The sequence below is a fragment of the Anas platyrhynchos genome, chromosome 1 (assembly GCF_047663525.1).
Source record: "Anas platyrhynchos isolate ZD024472 breed Pekin duck chromosome 1, IASCAAS_PekinDuck_T2T, whole genome shotgun sequence".
Taxonomy (NCBI): domain Eukaryota; kingdom Metazoa; phylum Chordata; class Aves; order Anseriformes; family Anatidae; genus Anas; species Anas platyrhynchos.
In genome coordinates, this window is record NC_092587.1 from 201755746 (window position 1) to 201771880 (window position 16135).

The window sequence follows — 16135 nt, forward strand, 5'->3', positions numbered from 1 at the left end:
GGCCCAGGCTAAGTCCCTGGCTGTGGGCAGGAATTGTTTGGCAGAGTGCTAGCTGGCCAGGCCAAATGCATGCTGGGGGCATTCATCCTCTCTGTATAGCTGCTTTCATAAATGCAAGAGAAGAGCAAGTTGGATTCAGATCACAGGTTACTCCTTCCACTCTTTAAACAGTGCAGTTACAGATATGACTCAAAATACTAAGCTATATTTCAAAGACAGAACAGACCCTTAATGGGTCACTATGTTTCTGCCCACGCTGTCTTTCCTCTCTCTTGTTTAGAAGCTTTTTTTCATTATACTCTGCATATCCAAGTTTTAAACAAATTGTGATTGAACAAATGAGGACCTGCCCCCATGTTGGACACAGCTCTTTCCAGACAGCTCCAAAATGGACCAACCACTGCCCAAAGCCGAGCCATGAGCGACAATGGTTGCGCCTCTGTGAGAGCAGATTTAAGAAAGGGAAATAACTTCTATACAGCAGCAGCTGGAAGAGGGGAGTAAGAAAATGTAGAGAGAAGCAACCCTGCAGACACCAAGGCCAGTGAAGTGTAAGGAAGAAGGAGCATCTCAGGCGAAGTGTTATGAACTAACCACAACCCCCCTTTCCCACCCCATGTGCTGTTCAGGGCGGAGGAGGAAGAAGAGTTGGGAAGGAAGAAGTGAAGTTGAGCTTTGCAAGAAGAGAGTCAGAGGGAAAGAAAGCTGGTTTTAGTTTTGCCTTTGTTTTCCACCAACCTGCTTTATTTTTAATAGGTCATAAGTTAAATTAGTCTTCCCCAAGTTGAGTCTGTTTTGCCCATGATGGTAACTGATAAGTGATATCCCTGTCTTCATCTTGACTCATGAGCTTTTCCATTTTACTATCTCCCTCTGTCTTGTTGAGGAGGGGGAGTGAGGGAGTGGCAGGGTGTCCATGGTTAGCTCACCACACCAGAATTAAAAATCAACACTTTATTTCCTTCAACTCCAGCTCATTTTTTGTTTCCAGATGAAATATAGACCTGTTGTATTCTATCCCCTGTAATTCAAAAACTAAAAAAAAAATAATGGAGGAAATAAATGAGGGAGTGAAAGAAATAATTAACCTTCTCAGAGCAGTTCTTAGCCTTTGGATCCCTTGTTTGCACTCTTTGCTCAGGGCTGTGCCTTAAGGCATAACCTAACTTAACTCCTTTGGTGAACCCCATGTATGTAATCAGACTTGCTCTAAAAGAATAAAGGTGGCGGAACTTGGTCCTGTGGGGTTAGTGTGCAGAAAATAGTGGTTTTGCTTGAATTATGCCTCCCTCCACAGAAAACAAGGAGCATGTATGGCAAAACTTGTGTTAACGCTTGAATTCAGTGAGCAGTGTACCTGTTTCTTTATTTGCATTCTGAATTTTAGCACTCTGTGTATAGTGGTGCATTGCTTCAGCAACCAAAATAACTTGCTCAGGGCAAAAACAACAATAACAACAAAAAGCACAAGTCCCAAGTATAAGTAAGTACCTGGAGGCATGTGAGTGAAACAAACCTCACTGACATAAATTGATTTGGCAGAACAGCGAAGTAGGGGGAAAAGCAATGCAGTGGATTAACCTGTTGTCCATGTAACATGAATGAAGTGAAACAGGTGAGTAGTAGTAAGCTCCTTGAACTTGAGCTCTTAAAATACTCTAAATGATGCTGACTTGTTGCTTATTTTTGCTAAATTTACAGTATGTTTTTAGCACTTCCTTGAAATGTCTTTTTTCCTATGGCTGTTTGTAAAAATCAGAACATGTGGTTTCCCACTGGCATTGTTCAGGTGTGGGTGTTCCCTGTCGTAAATGTAGATGTCTCTGCTGTATGAGTGTGTACTAGTATCCAGCTGTTCCAGGATTTAGTACACAGAGGTGAAGCTGATGATTATTTGTGAGTGTCCTATCCACTCTCTAGACAAGTTAAGGAATATATTGTGCCCAGAGTGAAATCTGGCCCTGATGAAGGGTTTTTGCTCTTGACTCTGGCACACACTGGGTTCAGACACCAGCTTCAATATATGCTGTATTCATCTCTGTCTCTTCTTACATGCCTACTTTATGAAACTACGATACATTGAATTAAATCACTAGACCAACCTGAAACATCCTTATTTTATATACACAACAGACAGTGACCTATTCAGAATCATCCAAATGCCCAGTGCTTCCCCTTGCAGAAATGCATGCTCTTATCCAGCAGCTACAGCAGCTATTCCAGTGAGCATTGAAATCACATATTTCTTGAAAATATAGCCTTTATTATCCCCAAAATGACTTTTTTGTAGTTAATCTGATCTTTTAAAAAAATTACTGGGTAGTGCTTATAGTGAAATATTCTCCTTATCCATTCTCGCCAGGTAATTTTTTTTTTTTCTTGGAAAAGTAGCATATAATGAGTAACATCAGTGATCTACTAACAGGCTGAATATAAGGGACAATAGGTGTTGATCCAATGATCACTTACACAGTCACTGGTTCAAGAAAACATTGATTACTGTCTATCAAGCCCTGCGCTTCACAATCCTTCACTTTGGGTTGGAGGTAGTGATCCTTGTTGAATTTCTCTGCCCTTGAACCCTTCCTGTACTTCCTGTTCTCTCCTTTCATGAGCTGAGTGGATATTTGGTAGTGCACCAGCATATAGATTTTAGGAGAGTCTTTAGGAGAGTGGCAAAAATATAGATGGCCCTTTACTGACCAGCTTCTAAAACAGCTTTCAAGAATTCATGTAGAAAAAGAAATATCTCTGGCTCAGAAAAGGACAAAACACTAAATCCCAAATGGAGCAATCTGATGGAGACTCATTTCGTGTCTTGAGAAAGGTATTTTCTGAGTAGAGGTCAATATTGAGTAGATGGTTTGTGCCAAATGAGCATGCACTTTTCACTGTTCATCTCTGTTCATTTTTTTCCCTCAAAGTCTATTTATGAGTTCAGTTTTGCAACATTATGTTCTCAAACAGATTGTGTGAATTTTCCTGACCTTGGTGTTAAGTCCTATCTGTAGCTGCATATATCACTGTAAAAATTATCTCTGGGGCTGCTCATCTTGTTTCTTGAGTGTTATCACAGCTGAAATAAGAGATTAATAAAATATCCCCCAAATTGACAAGGCTTCTTACGGCATGTCAAACCCCACATTAGTGCAATTTCTGTATGGATTTTAGATTTTAACAACAACAACAAAAAAAAAAGGACAGAGATAAGTATGCAAAATGAGGGGTGTAGGAAGATTAACTTGATGTGAAAGGACAAATACAAAGGGCAAATAGTAAATAGGTCTCTCTTTTAGATTTCATAACAGAATTATGAAGAGTTTTCTAAAGACTGATATTAATTTACTTTTGATGAACTCTGAAAATCCCTGAGCTGGAAGAAATAGTTTAAGATTCAGGACAACATTTCTGTGTATGTAAAAATCTGACCAGGAAATGAACCAAAGATGTTGCCTACAGTTCTGTCCAGACTATCACCAAAGCCATTTTTAGGCCAACGTAGACACTTATCTTCCATGTATACCTGTAAAAGAGCTTTTGTAGCTCTTGTGCTTATTCTCCTGGGAAGATCATTTGATTGTGCTCAATGCAAAGCACCTCATTTTGTTCTAAGCCTGCAGCAACCCTAAAAGGTCTGACAGCTCAGGCAGAAAGGTGATCAGATTTATTTATTTATTTATATATGAAGACAGATGGAATTTGTAGGTAGCCTGAACTTTTAAGCTGGGGCAGGCTGCTTACATGAGAAAATATAGATCCCAGATGGAAGAGCTGCCCTTGAATTCAGGACATAACTAACAGTTGTACCTGGTACTGTACACCAGTGCCACAGTCTGGAGGTCATGCTGATCAGAAGTTAGAGGTCTTGTGGGTTGAGTGTCAAGAATTTTTCTAAAAGTAATCTAATGCTATTATTTCTCAAAGTTGAGACATTTTGATGAACTTAGGTTGGACATGTTCAGTAGTCAACCACAATGTGAGTTTAGGATTGATTCATTGGAAGAGCCTGAAGCTGGTCAGCACTTCAGGTTCTATACTCCAGTCCTGAAGATGTCCAGAGACATCTCTTAGTGCTCAACTGTAAGACAAGGCATCTATTTCCTATCCTGAGGCATTTAGTTTTCTCAGGCATGTTGTACCTGCACACAAATTGTCTGAAAGGACTGTCCTGGTAAGTCTACTTAGAGCACTTTAAAGTACTAAATTCAAAACAACACATAACAGTCACAGCTACATTCATTTCTAATCAGAGTCTGTCTTTTGTACACCATCTTAACATTAATAATACTCATGATATGAAATTTTAATTATAGATTCTTTGCATGCTTTCCGGAATGAAATGGTTCATGCTCATGACTCATCCAGAAACTGCCAACTTGTAGTCAGGTCAGGATGGGTCAATTTGATGTATTTGCCATTGAAGTTATTACTACAGTACAAAATGCTGCATTGGTGGGGTTAGAAAGAGGAAATCAGAGCCTTTCTATATAGCATAGGACATAGATACTTTGGGAGAAATGCTCAGAGTTAGATCTGGATTTCTGTCCCTGTCTTCAGTGATGTGTATGAGTTTTATTCAATGTAATTTGAATGCAAAAAATCAACCAAAATCCAGAAATAAAACGGTAGTTTCTAAGCATATCTTTGTGGTTAAAAGGGAAAAAAATCATGACATATATAGATTCTTTGAAGATCAAGATATTTTTAACATAGATCCTTCAAATTCTCTCTGTTCAGCCAAAGGATGAATGAAGATTTGGCAGAAGATTGCTTATACAAATGATTAAAGTGCAGGAGACATTTCTACATTTGTAGAACCAACAAAAATGGTATGACAAATAAATGAGAAATAAATGCTTGAACATCTTTAGATCAGAAAAATAATTTATTTTTTATTTTTCATTATTATTATTTTTTTTTTCAGTTTATGACTTTTGCCACCATTTGCCTGAAAAATCTTTGGAGAGAAAAATAGCTTGAAATAAGAAAAATAAGCAAGCATTTAATTATTTACAGACTTTATTAGGGCTACTAATTTTAAGCCTTGCAACCTTCTTCAGTTAATTCAAAGGAAAAGAAAAGAAAAAGGAAAACATTTGCAGTCTTGGCAGGCAGAAGTTTTCCTTATCACTGTGTTCATCCTTCAGCTGTCAAATGATCTCTGATCACTCTGGCCATGTTGTCCTGGTTTTGGCTGGGGTAGAGTTAATTTTCTTCATAATGGTTGGTATGGTCCTGTGTTTTTGATTTAGAATGAAAATAATGATAACACACCTATATTTTAGTTGTTACTAAGCAGTGTTTAGTCTGAGTTAAGGACTTTTCAGCTTCTCTTGCTGCTCTGCCAGTGAGAGGGCTGAGAAGGCTGAATCCCTCACAAGGATTTGGGAGGGGACACAACCAGGACAGCTGACCTAAACTGACCAAGGGGATATTCCATACCATATGACATCCTGATGAAAAATAAAACTGGGAAAATTAGCCATTGCTTAGGGACTGTCTGGGCATCAGTTGTCTGGTGGTCAGTGATTGTGCTGTGCATCACTTGCATTTTTTTTTTTTTAATTTCTTCTAGATTAAACTATCTTTTTCTCAGCCCATGATTTCTCGCACTTTTACCTTCCTTGATCCTCTCTCCTATTCCCATTTAGGGGCAGGAGTGTAGATTATGGCTGTGCAGTGCTTAGATACCCACTGAGTTAACAGCAACACATATAAACCATTAATATATAGGTACTGTAATTCATTTTCTAATGTAAGAGTCAGAAGTCTGTGTAATTTAACTTGTAAAGGTAGAAGCTCAGGGTGAGACACTTCAGAAAATCTTCCTGGAGACTTTAAAGGAGAAGGAAATATCGTAGCTTTATAGTCACATTCTTCTTTTCCTCTCATACAGACCTCAGACATTTCCTTGCTGTGGTATGTGGCCGTGTATCTCCTCATATACTGTGAAAAGCTTCTGGAAGAACAATATTATCTTCATTCAGGGAAGAGAATTGTACTCCAATGAATACAGCTGATACTACAAGCAAAATATTGTCCTAACAATTCTTTTTTAACTTCAACCTGTTTCTCCATTTTGTGAAAAATCTGTTTTGTGATTACAGATATAAAAGCAAGCACTACATTCTTAATGACCTGCTGCTTGAGTGTGATCCTTCAATCTGCAGTCCAATGTTGCTCTGGAAGAGTTTTTTAAAGTGTTGCCAGCTCTTCCCTAGTGGAAATTTATTCAAAGAAAATAAACATTTATCATTAGTGGGCTTCTGCTCCCATTTCATCCTGCTAATGAATCTCTTCTACAAGGATTAGATGTTGATTAGATATAATGGCTGTTAATGATCTTATCTACTAAATTAAGGCAGATGTTAAGGGATTTATACTTAAAAATATCTCATGTGGTAAATCTCAGGAGTGTGCAGAAGGAAGGCAATGCTGTCTGCATTCATCCTGATAATAAATTAACTGTGACCTGAAGAGGTCAGGAAGTGTGCATATTATTTGATTATAACAGGTACAAGCAAAATTCTTTCTCCCGTATGAGTATTTTTGAGCACAATGGAATTAAAAATATTTTTAAAAAAGGTTCTGAACCTGACAAGACTTTCTAAAGTTGTATTTATCTGTAAACTATGAAAATACTTACTCATGGAGGAACTGTGTCTCTTGGCTGGGGTACACTGTGATGAAACCTCAGCCCATCCAGGACATTGGTCATGATCTATCTGGAACAAAACTTTGGGAAGAGATCTAGTAAAGTCTCTCTAGAAAGAACATCTAGATACTACAAGGACAAGACCTGCTTATTCACTTGTGGTTAATCTTCCTTAAATGCTTCAGCAGGAAGAACACCACACTATGACATCTTTTGATGTAAAAGAATAATTGTTATCATTATTTCCACAGACTATTGTTGTAATGCTATCTGAGAATTTATGCTGGCTATAAGCAAATATGAATTTTAGAGCTATGGGCTCCCACAGAATAATAACAATAATACTTAAAAAAAAAGGGGGGGGGGGGGAATTTTTTAGGATAAAGAAAGAAATATATAATATCTTTTACTCTATTAATCTTCATAGTGTTTCCCTCACTATTGGAAACTGGCAAGAAGTAAGATTCCATGTAGCTGATCTTACCGGACTGGAAAGTAGAAAATTCCAGGAAGATTATGCAAACAATTCCTCTATGAATGAGAGCAGGTCTGTAAAGGGAAATTAGACAATGAAGCTCACTGGATGAACATGTGAGTGGGGAAGGAGCATATGTGATACAAGCAAACTTGAGCAATCATAACCAGTGGCACAGTCCCCTAGGAAGAGAGAATATGCATGAATCACTGTCAGATCTACTGGAATGCATCCATGACATCCATGAAAGGCTACTTATGCAGGTCTTTGCTTTTCTACTCTTCTCTCTCTCTCTCTCTCTCTTTTTTTTTTTTTTTTTTAAATAATTCCCATGTATATTCAGTATTAGAGATATCTCTGAGGAGTCATATAACTTTCTAAGGTCTTGACTTGATGGAATGCTCAAGATTGGTTATATAGCAAGAGAATTCCTGGATTATAGCCCTCTAGCTGAATTTAATAATATTTCAGGATGTTTATAATACTCTGGGTATCAAAATATGCTTTTTGGGCAACCCTCCCGTTATTGGCTTTTAATGACCAAGCTCCTCTGAGTCTTCTATAAATATAGCACAATGTTGCATCATACTCAATATTAAAACCAAGTTGGCATTCATGCTATTATTTTTGGCTCATATATTCTGTAAAGTCCTGAAGTGATTATTAAGAGTAGGAGTAATTGATAAAATTGTACTGAGAGGTGAAATTTATCTTGTGCAGAATGGCAGCATGAGGCCTAAGTAAGATGTATGTGGGATATTAGCCTCTGATGGGTCTTTCTTAAAGAAGAAATTAATTATCAATAAAATTAATTATTTTATTTTGATATGGGTGTTTTGTAGGCTTTCTGGTGCCTGTTAGCATAGCTAAGAATATAGTGGATGAACTGAGGATCAGATTTTTGAAAACAGCTAGTCATTTTGCAGAGCTTGTATTTATTTATTTATTTTTTTTTGAGTATTAGAAGCAAAGAGATATTCTGATATCAGATTTGAGGCACCTTCAAGGAAACTATATTTCATAAAGCACTGAGAATTTATTTATTGAAAACCAGACCCCTGGGAAAATGGTCTCAAGGTGAGTATCCAAAGCCATTAGCCTTTCTTGAGTGCCCAGGTATGAGCTCTTGAGAGCTGTATTCAAAGTTCAGAGTTTCCCTTTAGTGGGTCTGGCTGGGATGGAGTCAATTTGATTCACAGCAACCTGCATGATGTTAAATTTTATGACATGATGTTAAGTATACGTGATAAAAACAATGTTGATAACACACCAATGTTTTAACTTTTGCTGAATTATATTTGTACAAGTAATTCTCTGTTTCTCACTCTGCCTCCTAGTGAAAATGATGAGGCTATGCAAAGAGGGGAAACAACTGGGCCTTTCCCTTCTTTCCCTTCTTTCCCTTCTTTCCCTTCTTTCCCTTCTTTCCCTTCTTTCCCTTCTTTCTCTTCTTTCCCTTTCCCTTTCCCTTTCCCTTTCCCTTTCCCTTTCCCTTTCCCTTTCCCTTTCCCTTTCCCTTTCCCTTTCCCTTTCCCTTTCCCTTTCCCTTTCCCTTTCCCTTTCCCTTTCCCTTTCCCTTTCCCTTTCCCTTTCCCTTTCCCTTTCCTGTTCCCTTTCCCTTTCCCTTTCCCTTTCCCTTTTTTTTTTCTTCATTCCTTTGCCTCTTAAACTGTCTGTATGTTGCCCGAGTTTTCTCACCTTAACCTTTCTAACACTCTTCCCCATTTTGCTGAGGGAACAGGAGTGAGTGACTGGATGACTGGATGAGGACTTATCTGCCACAGCTGGGGTCAACCCACAACATCAAATCACCAAATTGTATAGACATATAAACCAGTTCCAGGATATTTTATTTAATTATTATTATTATTAATTATTAATTTTCCCCAGTGGAGATAGAAAAACGGTTTGGAGTTGAATTGAGTAATCTCTCAATTCCAGTGACTAATAGCTAGAGTTACAAATGTTAACACTGAAAGAAAATGTAATATAACAATGAGAGTAAATAATCATGGGAAGATATTATCCATTCATCACTTTGAATGCCTAAATAGAGATAAGATTTCTTTCTATGCAAATTAAATAAAAAATAGGTGAACACTTATACCTCATCTGGCAGAAACTTGGTTGCTTTTGGAGTTAAACACTATAATATTTCTAGGAAGACTTCCAAGGACACAGAATTCCATCAGTGATGTTGCATGTTGCATTTTTAATAGCTATGTTCTTTGAGGAGAATTGTGTCAGTATTTTGTCACTCATCATTTTCATGACTGAAGTTTTAATAGTAAATTTGTAAACAATAAATGAATGTTTGATTTGTAGTCAAAAGAAGGAAAATGCAAACTTCAAAGAGCAACTCTTCAACTAAAGCAGCTACCTTTAATCTAGAGCTGTGTAGACCAATTTTTTATCTCTTTTCAAACTGAGGTGTTAAAGACCTACCAGATCATCAAACATAACCATATAGCAGACCTTTAAGAGATCTATTGATTACTAAGCCAGTTATGAGATGATACTTAAAAGCACCAGAAGTGGTGAGTTGTAGAGCACTCTGAGCTCCTATGGAAGTGCAGAATCATAAACTTTATTTTCAGTTAGATGCAGGTTAACTTTTATGTCAAAGAGCCATAAGATCTTTAAGCTTTAATCTGTAGCTCTTTAAGAACTACAGATGAAGAATAGCTAGAATTTTTACCCAGATGAAATCATAATCATATTATCATGGCCTCTACCTGTTTACAGTTCTGATTTCCATCAAACAATTGGCACATAATGAATGGCCAGATGCTACTCATGCAATATTTGTGCAGGCTAAAAAGATGAAAATTATACTTCTAATTCCTCACAGAACTGGCTGTTGCTAAGCTTTCTCATTCTCATAAATGGGTTAATGATGATACAACTGTTTATGTCATGATCCTCCTTATGTCTGGTAGTATATGTAGGACACACAGCAACAGTGCAAGACTCCCTGTGGCATTAACAACTACAAAACCTGCTCACTGTCTCATGGAGAACTCTTTTTTTTTTTTTTTTATTGGAGGGGATTTAGTTCAAGAAAAGTGAGTTCTTGACTTCTCATCTAAAACAACTTGGCTGCTCATTAGATTCAAAGGCCTAGTGTTTTTTGTTTTGTTTTGTTTTTGTACATGTCATGAGGAATTGCTTGGAAATTGCAGCTTTACAAAATACAATTCTGAACAACTAAAGTAGGGATACTTTTAATTTTTTAAGTCAACTCCAGTCTGAAAAGTCCTTATCAGGTACTTATTTTCTGTAAATATTGTTGAAACTTTTTATTTATTATTTGGATTGATATCAAACTATGAAGAATTGTAGACAATAGAGAAGTGTAAATAAGAAAGAAGAACATAAACAATTAAAATATTTCAGTACTAACAGGCTGTTCTTAGCAGCAATAGCTTCAAAGTATGTCAAAGTAAATGCTGTGTAATAGTGCATAAACACATTTCCTTAGGCCTCAGAAATATTATCTATTATTAGAATCTAAATATAAAATTAGAATTATCTAAATTTAAAATTAGAATTATCAGAATCATCAACAATTTTGCTGGTGTTGGCCAATAAAAATCATGTTGAAAATCCCGATGTGCTACTGACAGCCTTATCAGATACGATATTCTGCTGTTCTTGGGGTGTGCAAGTGAATTCAAGGTATTTGTTTTCCCAGCTGACAAGATACATAAATATGAAACTGAAACTGGAAAGCAGGAATTGCGTTGGTTAAAGCAGCTGTTGATAGGAGGTAATATATGGCATGTGAATTGTGGTACACACTTCACTGCAATTGTTTAAAATAAAACTGGCAGATTGAGAAGAAAATATGATTTACGGCGCATGAGAGTTGAGAAATATTGCCTTCACTGAAAGGAGCAATTTATTGTCAGTGGAATAATGCAGTGAAGATGTTACAAAAAAAGCTTAACTGTAAGTGATTAGTTTATATAAAAGATCCTGATTTTCCTTATTAGGTTTTTCTGTTTCATTGAATTCCAAAGCATGTACAACAACTTAACCTATTTAAACACATTCTGCTATTAATTAGCTATTGAGCCCTGACAAGGACCATATTTTTGATGAGAACCTAAGTGGAAAGAGGGTTATATTGTTCAGTACATGTTCCGAACTCCATTTATATTCTGTCCAGGAGCCAGCACCTTCTGAACTGTTCAGGGCCAAAAGGAAAAGTGAGCCTATAAAGACTCTTTGAGTAGGGGATATCTGTAACCTTGTCATGGAGAGATGCTTCCCTCACAAAGGAAAGGACATTCTCCATATTCTGTAGTTTGTGACAGTGGGAGCCAATGTATCATTGTGTTTCCTAAGCTGGAGAAAAACACATTAACAAGACACATTTTTTTTTTTTTTTTTCAGAATTTGGTAAACAAATGTCAGTGACCCACTACAGAGAAGCAGATGAAATTTTTTGTAAGTCCTGAGCATGTGCAGTCTCAGCAGCTGAAGGTGTGATAAGGAGTCTTAGGGGATTATAATGGTCTAATTAATGTGGCAAGCAGCATCTTAAGTGTTATGAGGCATGTGATGGGTAATGGGTGTGGGGCTGTACTGGGTTTGTTGCAATGGTTTGGAAGCTGGGGTGCCCTCTGTGAGCAGAGCCAACCAGCTGCTCAGATCAGAGTCAGCTCCAGATAGCTCCAAAAGGGACCCGCTGCTAGCCAGAGATGAACCATGAGTGACGCTGGTTGGGACAGCAGAGTTAAGGAAGGGGGAAGAAGTCCTGCTGTGCTACAACAGCTGGGAGAGAGGGGTGAGAACTGCAAGAGAAGTCCTGCAGCCCTCAAGGTGAGTGCAGGAGGGCAGGAGGTGCTCCAGGCACGCAGCAGCAGTACCCCTGCGGCCCATGGAGAGGCCCCTGGTGGAGCAGGCTGTCCCCCTGCAGCCCATGGGTCCCACATGGAGAAGATCTCCATGCTGCAGCCCATGGAGGAGCCCCCGGTGGAGCAGGTGGATGTGGCCTGGAGGAGGCTGTGGCCCATGGAGAGTCCCCACAGGAGCAGGCCCTGAGCAGGAGCTGCAGCCCGTGGAGAGGAGCCCATGCATGAGCAGGTGGTCTGGGGGGTGCTTTTGCTCGTGGGGGACCTGTGCTGGAGCAGTTTGCTCCTGGGGGATGGACCCCGTGGCACGGAGCCATGTGGGAGCAGTTCCTGAAGAGCTGCAGCCTGTGGGCAGCCCCTGCAGGCTCAGTTCAGGGAGGATGGCATCCCGTGGGAGGGACCCCATGTGGAGCAGGGGCAGAGAGTGACCATGAATGAGCAGTGGAGACAAAGTGTCAGGGACTGGCTGCAGCCCCCATTCCTTGTTCCCCTTTGCCTCTTGGGGGTAGGACACAGATAGGCAGTAAATTACATTTATCTCCCTATGCTAAGTCTGTTATGCCCATGATGATAATTGTTGAGTGATCTCTCTATCCTTATCTCAACTCCTAAGCCCTTTCCATTGTATTTTCTCCCATGTTTTTTGGTCTCAGGGAGAGGGAGTTAGAGAGCAGTTGTGATGGAGTGTAGCTGCCAAGCAGGGAAGACCACTACAAGGGCACGTGAAATCGGCTGCATAATTGATTTCCCTCCTGGCCTCAGAACTTCATAGCTTCACCTGAAGTGGAAGAACTGATTTCTAACTTTATTGTAGTCCATATGGATCTTTATGTGTACAGAGAAGTTAGAACTGCTCCTTCCACATTGAAAAATAAAAAGCAGCTCACAGCATCCTTCATAGTTCTAGAACACAGGAACGTTGTGTAGCAATTGGGGACCAAAATAGTTCCACTTTCCAGTTTCAGTAACAGATTAAGTAGAACTCCAAATATGACTTTGCACACAATACTTTTGAAGTAGTAGTAGAATCTACATGGCTTCTTATCCACTTTGTCCTTCACTTTGGGATGCAAAGAAAGTAATGAGTGCCACACTGGAGAGGAAATCCTATCTCCACATTTTCTCACAGTGTTTGTCTGGGGTTGCATTGTCCACTGGTAGGATATACTGGGAGTTGGTTTATTGATAAGAGGAACTTCTGTTATTAAGGGTACACTAAAATTAGATGATGTTAACGCTTTCTACCTTCATGGCTAAAGAAAGCATGGTGGAAGGCTGACCAGGCTGTAACTCTTGAGGTGCAAATGGGGCATCAGCCACTCAAATACAGTTTCCACAAGACACCTAAGGAGGTGGAAGGAATTTTAAAATTGTATTACACATTTCATGTCTTCTTACTCTTCCCTAAGTGTCTGCTATTGGCTAAGTTCAGGGACATGAACCATTGGAGGTGTTCTTGTATTATATTCTTATGAGTGGACCAATAGTTGACATTATCAGAGCGCCTGGTATACAAATCTGTTTGAAACTCATTCTGCATGTGATGGTGAAGTACTTGGGAAAGTTCTTATATTTGTAAATGTTGTCCAGAATTTTCTTTTTTTTTTTACCGTTTACAAAGCATACAGTATGAGTCTTATGGCTCTTCATTATGTAATGAATTTGGTACTTGAGTTGGAGGATCAGTAAGGCTGGCCACCCTTGAAGTAATCAGAATAGTATAAGTGTTGTCATTCCTACATTTCTTTGCATTTGTACAAGTTCTTCAGGACATCTGTACAGAAATGATCAAACCTCTAGTCTAAGGGGTCAGTTATCTCTGAAGCTTAGCAATATACTATTTCTCATTAGTATATATTCACCAGAGAGGAAGAAGAGTTAAAGAGCCTAAAAAGATCAATAGGAAGTTTGACAGTTTGAAAGTTATGTTCTTTGGAAGATACATAATTTACAACCATAATCCTTTGTAAATATTTATTTCATTGATTTCTTTCCTACACCCTTTTTATAGTTTCTTTATGTATGCCTATCAGAAACCACTTTTAACAGGCATTTTTACTGAGAAAAAGAAGTCATGACTGAAAAGTTGATGGCTACAAGAATACTGCTAATTAAAATAATGTGACTATTTACCATTTCATAATTAATATCAAACATAAATTAGTTGAACTTTTTCGCAGCCACACATAATGTTAAAATCTTTCTCAATTAATGCTATTTTGCTTCAGGTGTTAGGAAGACAAATATTCGCAGAACACATACATATGATATGAAAAATACGCACATTTTGTATTCAGATTTCATTATTGGAAAAAAGTGTGGGTTAGTTCAGGTGAAATACAGGCAGTTGTTTGACCCCCACCTCACTTACTTGTAGCTCGTGGTACTATTGAAACAGAATCATACCTATATAAAAAAGGTTGTGTACATATAAAATATAAGATCTGCAAAAAGAGTACTAAGATTGACAAGTCGAGTTCTCAGAAGTTAAGATATTTCAGGAATGAAGTTACCTGGCCAATTAATTCTGCCTTTTTGCCCTTTTTTTTCCTCTATTCATATTTGTGTAACAATGATGTTTTTCTCCTAAAGATTCTTCAGTGAACAGGAATGGACAATACTCATTTAAAATAGTGCAGTTCATTGAGGGAACATCAAGTAGCTAAACTACAATGGCAAGGGAGATGACTAATGGGCAGCCATTATAAGGGAAGGGTTTTGGAGTTCATCTGTTCTGTGGGAACACTGAAGATATGTAGCTCAGTTATTGGTAAATAGTATCAGATGCTTGAGAAAGTCCCAAAAAGATCTGACGTAGCTGGATTTTCCTGAGACCAGAAACTGGCATGTTCATCTTGGCAGATGACACATTGCAAATTTCAAGTTTCTACTTCACAGGACAAAACTGTGAAAGGACATTTCAGTGGAAATATCTCTAAAGGTTTGTTAAAGTAGACAAAGCATTATTTCCCAATAGTATTTTTCCCTGACACATTCTCTAAACAATTCTAGCTCCTTTAAAACAGGGCAAAATTCCCTTCATGAAATAGCCCTGCATAAAGAAGAAAGCAAAACAAAAGAAATCCAACAAATTTGATTTAGTCAAATGCTTACAGTGAGATGTAGTTATAAATAGGTAAAAACAGGTTCTTAGAATAAGTGCTGGGTTGTTTTAATAATACAGAGTACTGTCAGTCCTGCCAAAGATGTCTTTACGTTCATTTATACTTTATTGGCATAGATAAAAGTTATAGGACCAGATACTAAGGTTCTCCCGTTGTAGATAAAAATATGTCCCTTAGCCTGAAAAAGCATTGTCTACTTTCACATAAACAAAAATGTGTACAATATGAGTCTAGCTGCTGAAGGTATGTGGTGATGGTCACCATCCAGGTGAACTCTGCTCCAAAATGCTTGCATTTATTGTTCGTTATTGACCTTTTTGACTGACTGAAAGAAAGAAGAAATAAAACCAACTTGTGGAAGAGAGACCTGCAAACAATGAAGTACTGTCTAGGGAACAGAGCACTCTTGGTCCAAACTGCTTCCCTAAGCACAAATACAATGCCTAAAATTTTAGATCTGCAGTACATGTGCAGTTGCCACAGCAGCCTGGAGAAGTAGTTCTGTGCTCTTGAGAGCTGTCAGAAATCCTTAGTTTCTTCACATATGAGTTACAGGAATTGCATAGTTGAGTATTTTTGTGGAAGAAAAAACTTTAAACTGCTTTTAATATATTACTGTTGTTATTTTAATGAGAATATGCCTTCATGTACTTGGAAGCTTACTTAAGGCAAAGGAACAGCTGTATGATACATTTTCATCCTTGAATACAAATGTGCACGTAAAGATAACTATATAAATATAGAATACACAGACGGATTTTGAAAAGTGAGAAAGTGGGCCGAGAAGTCTTGATTTGTGGTGCCACTTTTGTAGTGAACCCTGAAAAGTTTTTTTTGGAAAATTCTGGTTTTTCCTCTAGTGGATACCTTTCAAAGTGTTACAGGAAAAAAAAAAAAAGTCAAATAATTAGTCACTCAACAAAATTTTGGTCATCACTCTTTTCTTGATTAAAGCCTCAAAACTGCATGTTACACCTTAAAGATTTCCCTGCATACCATTGGTTACTGAATTTATGACAAA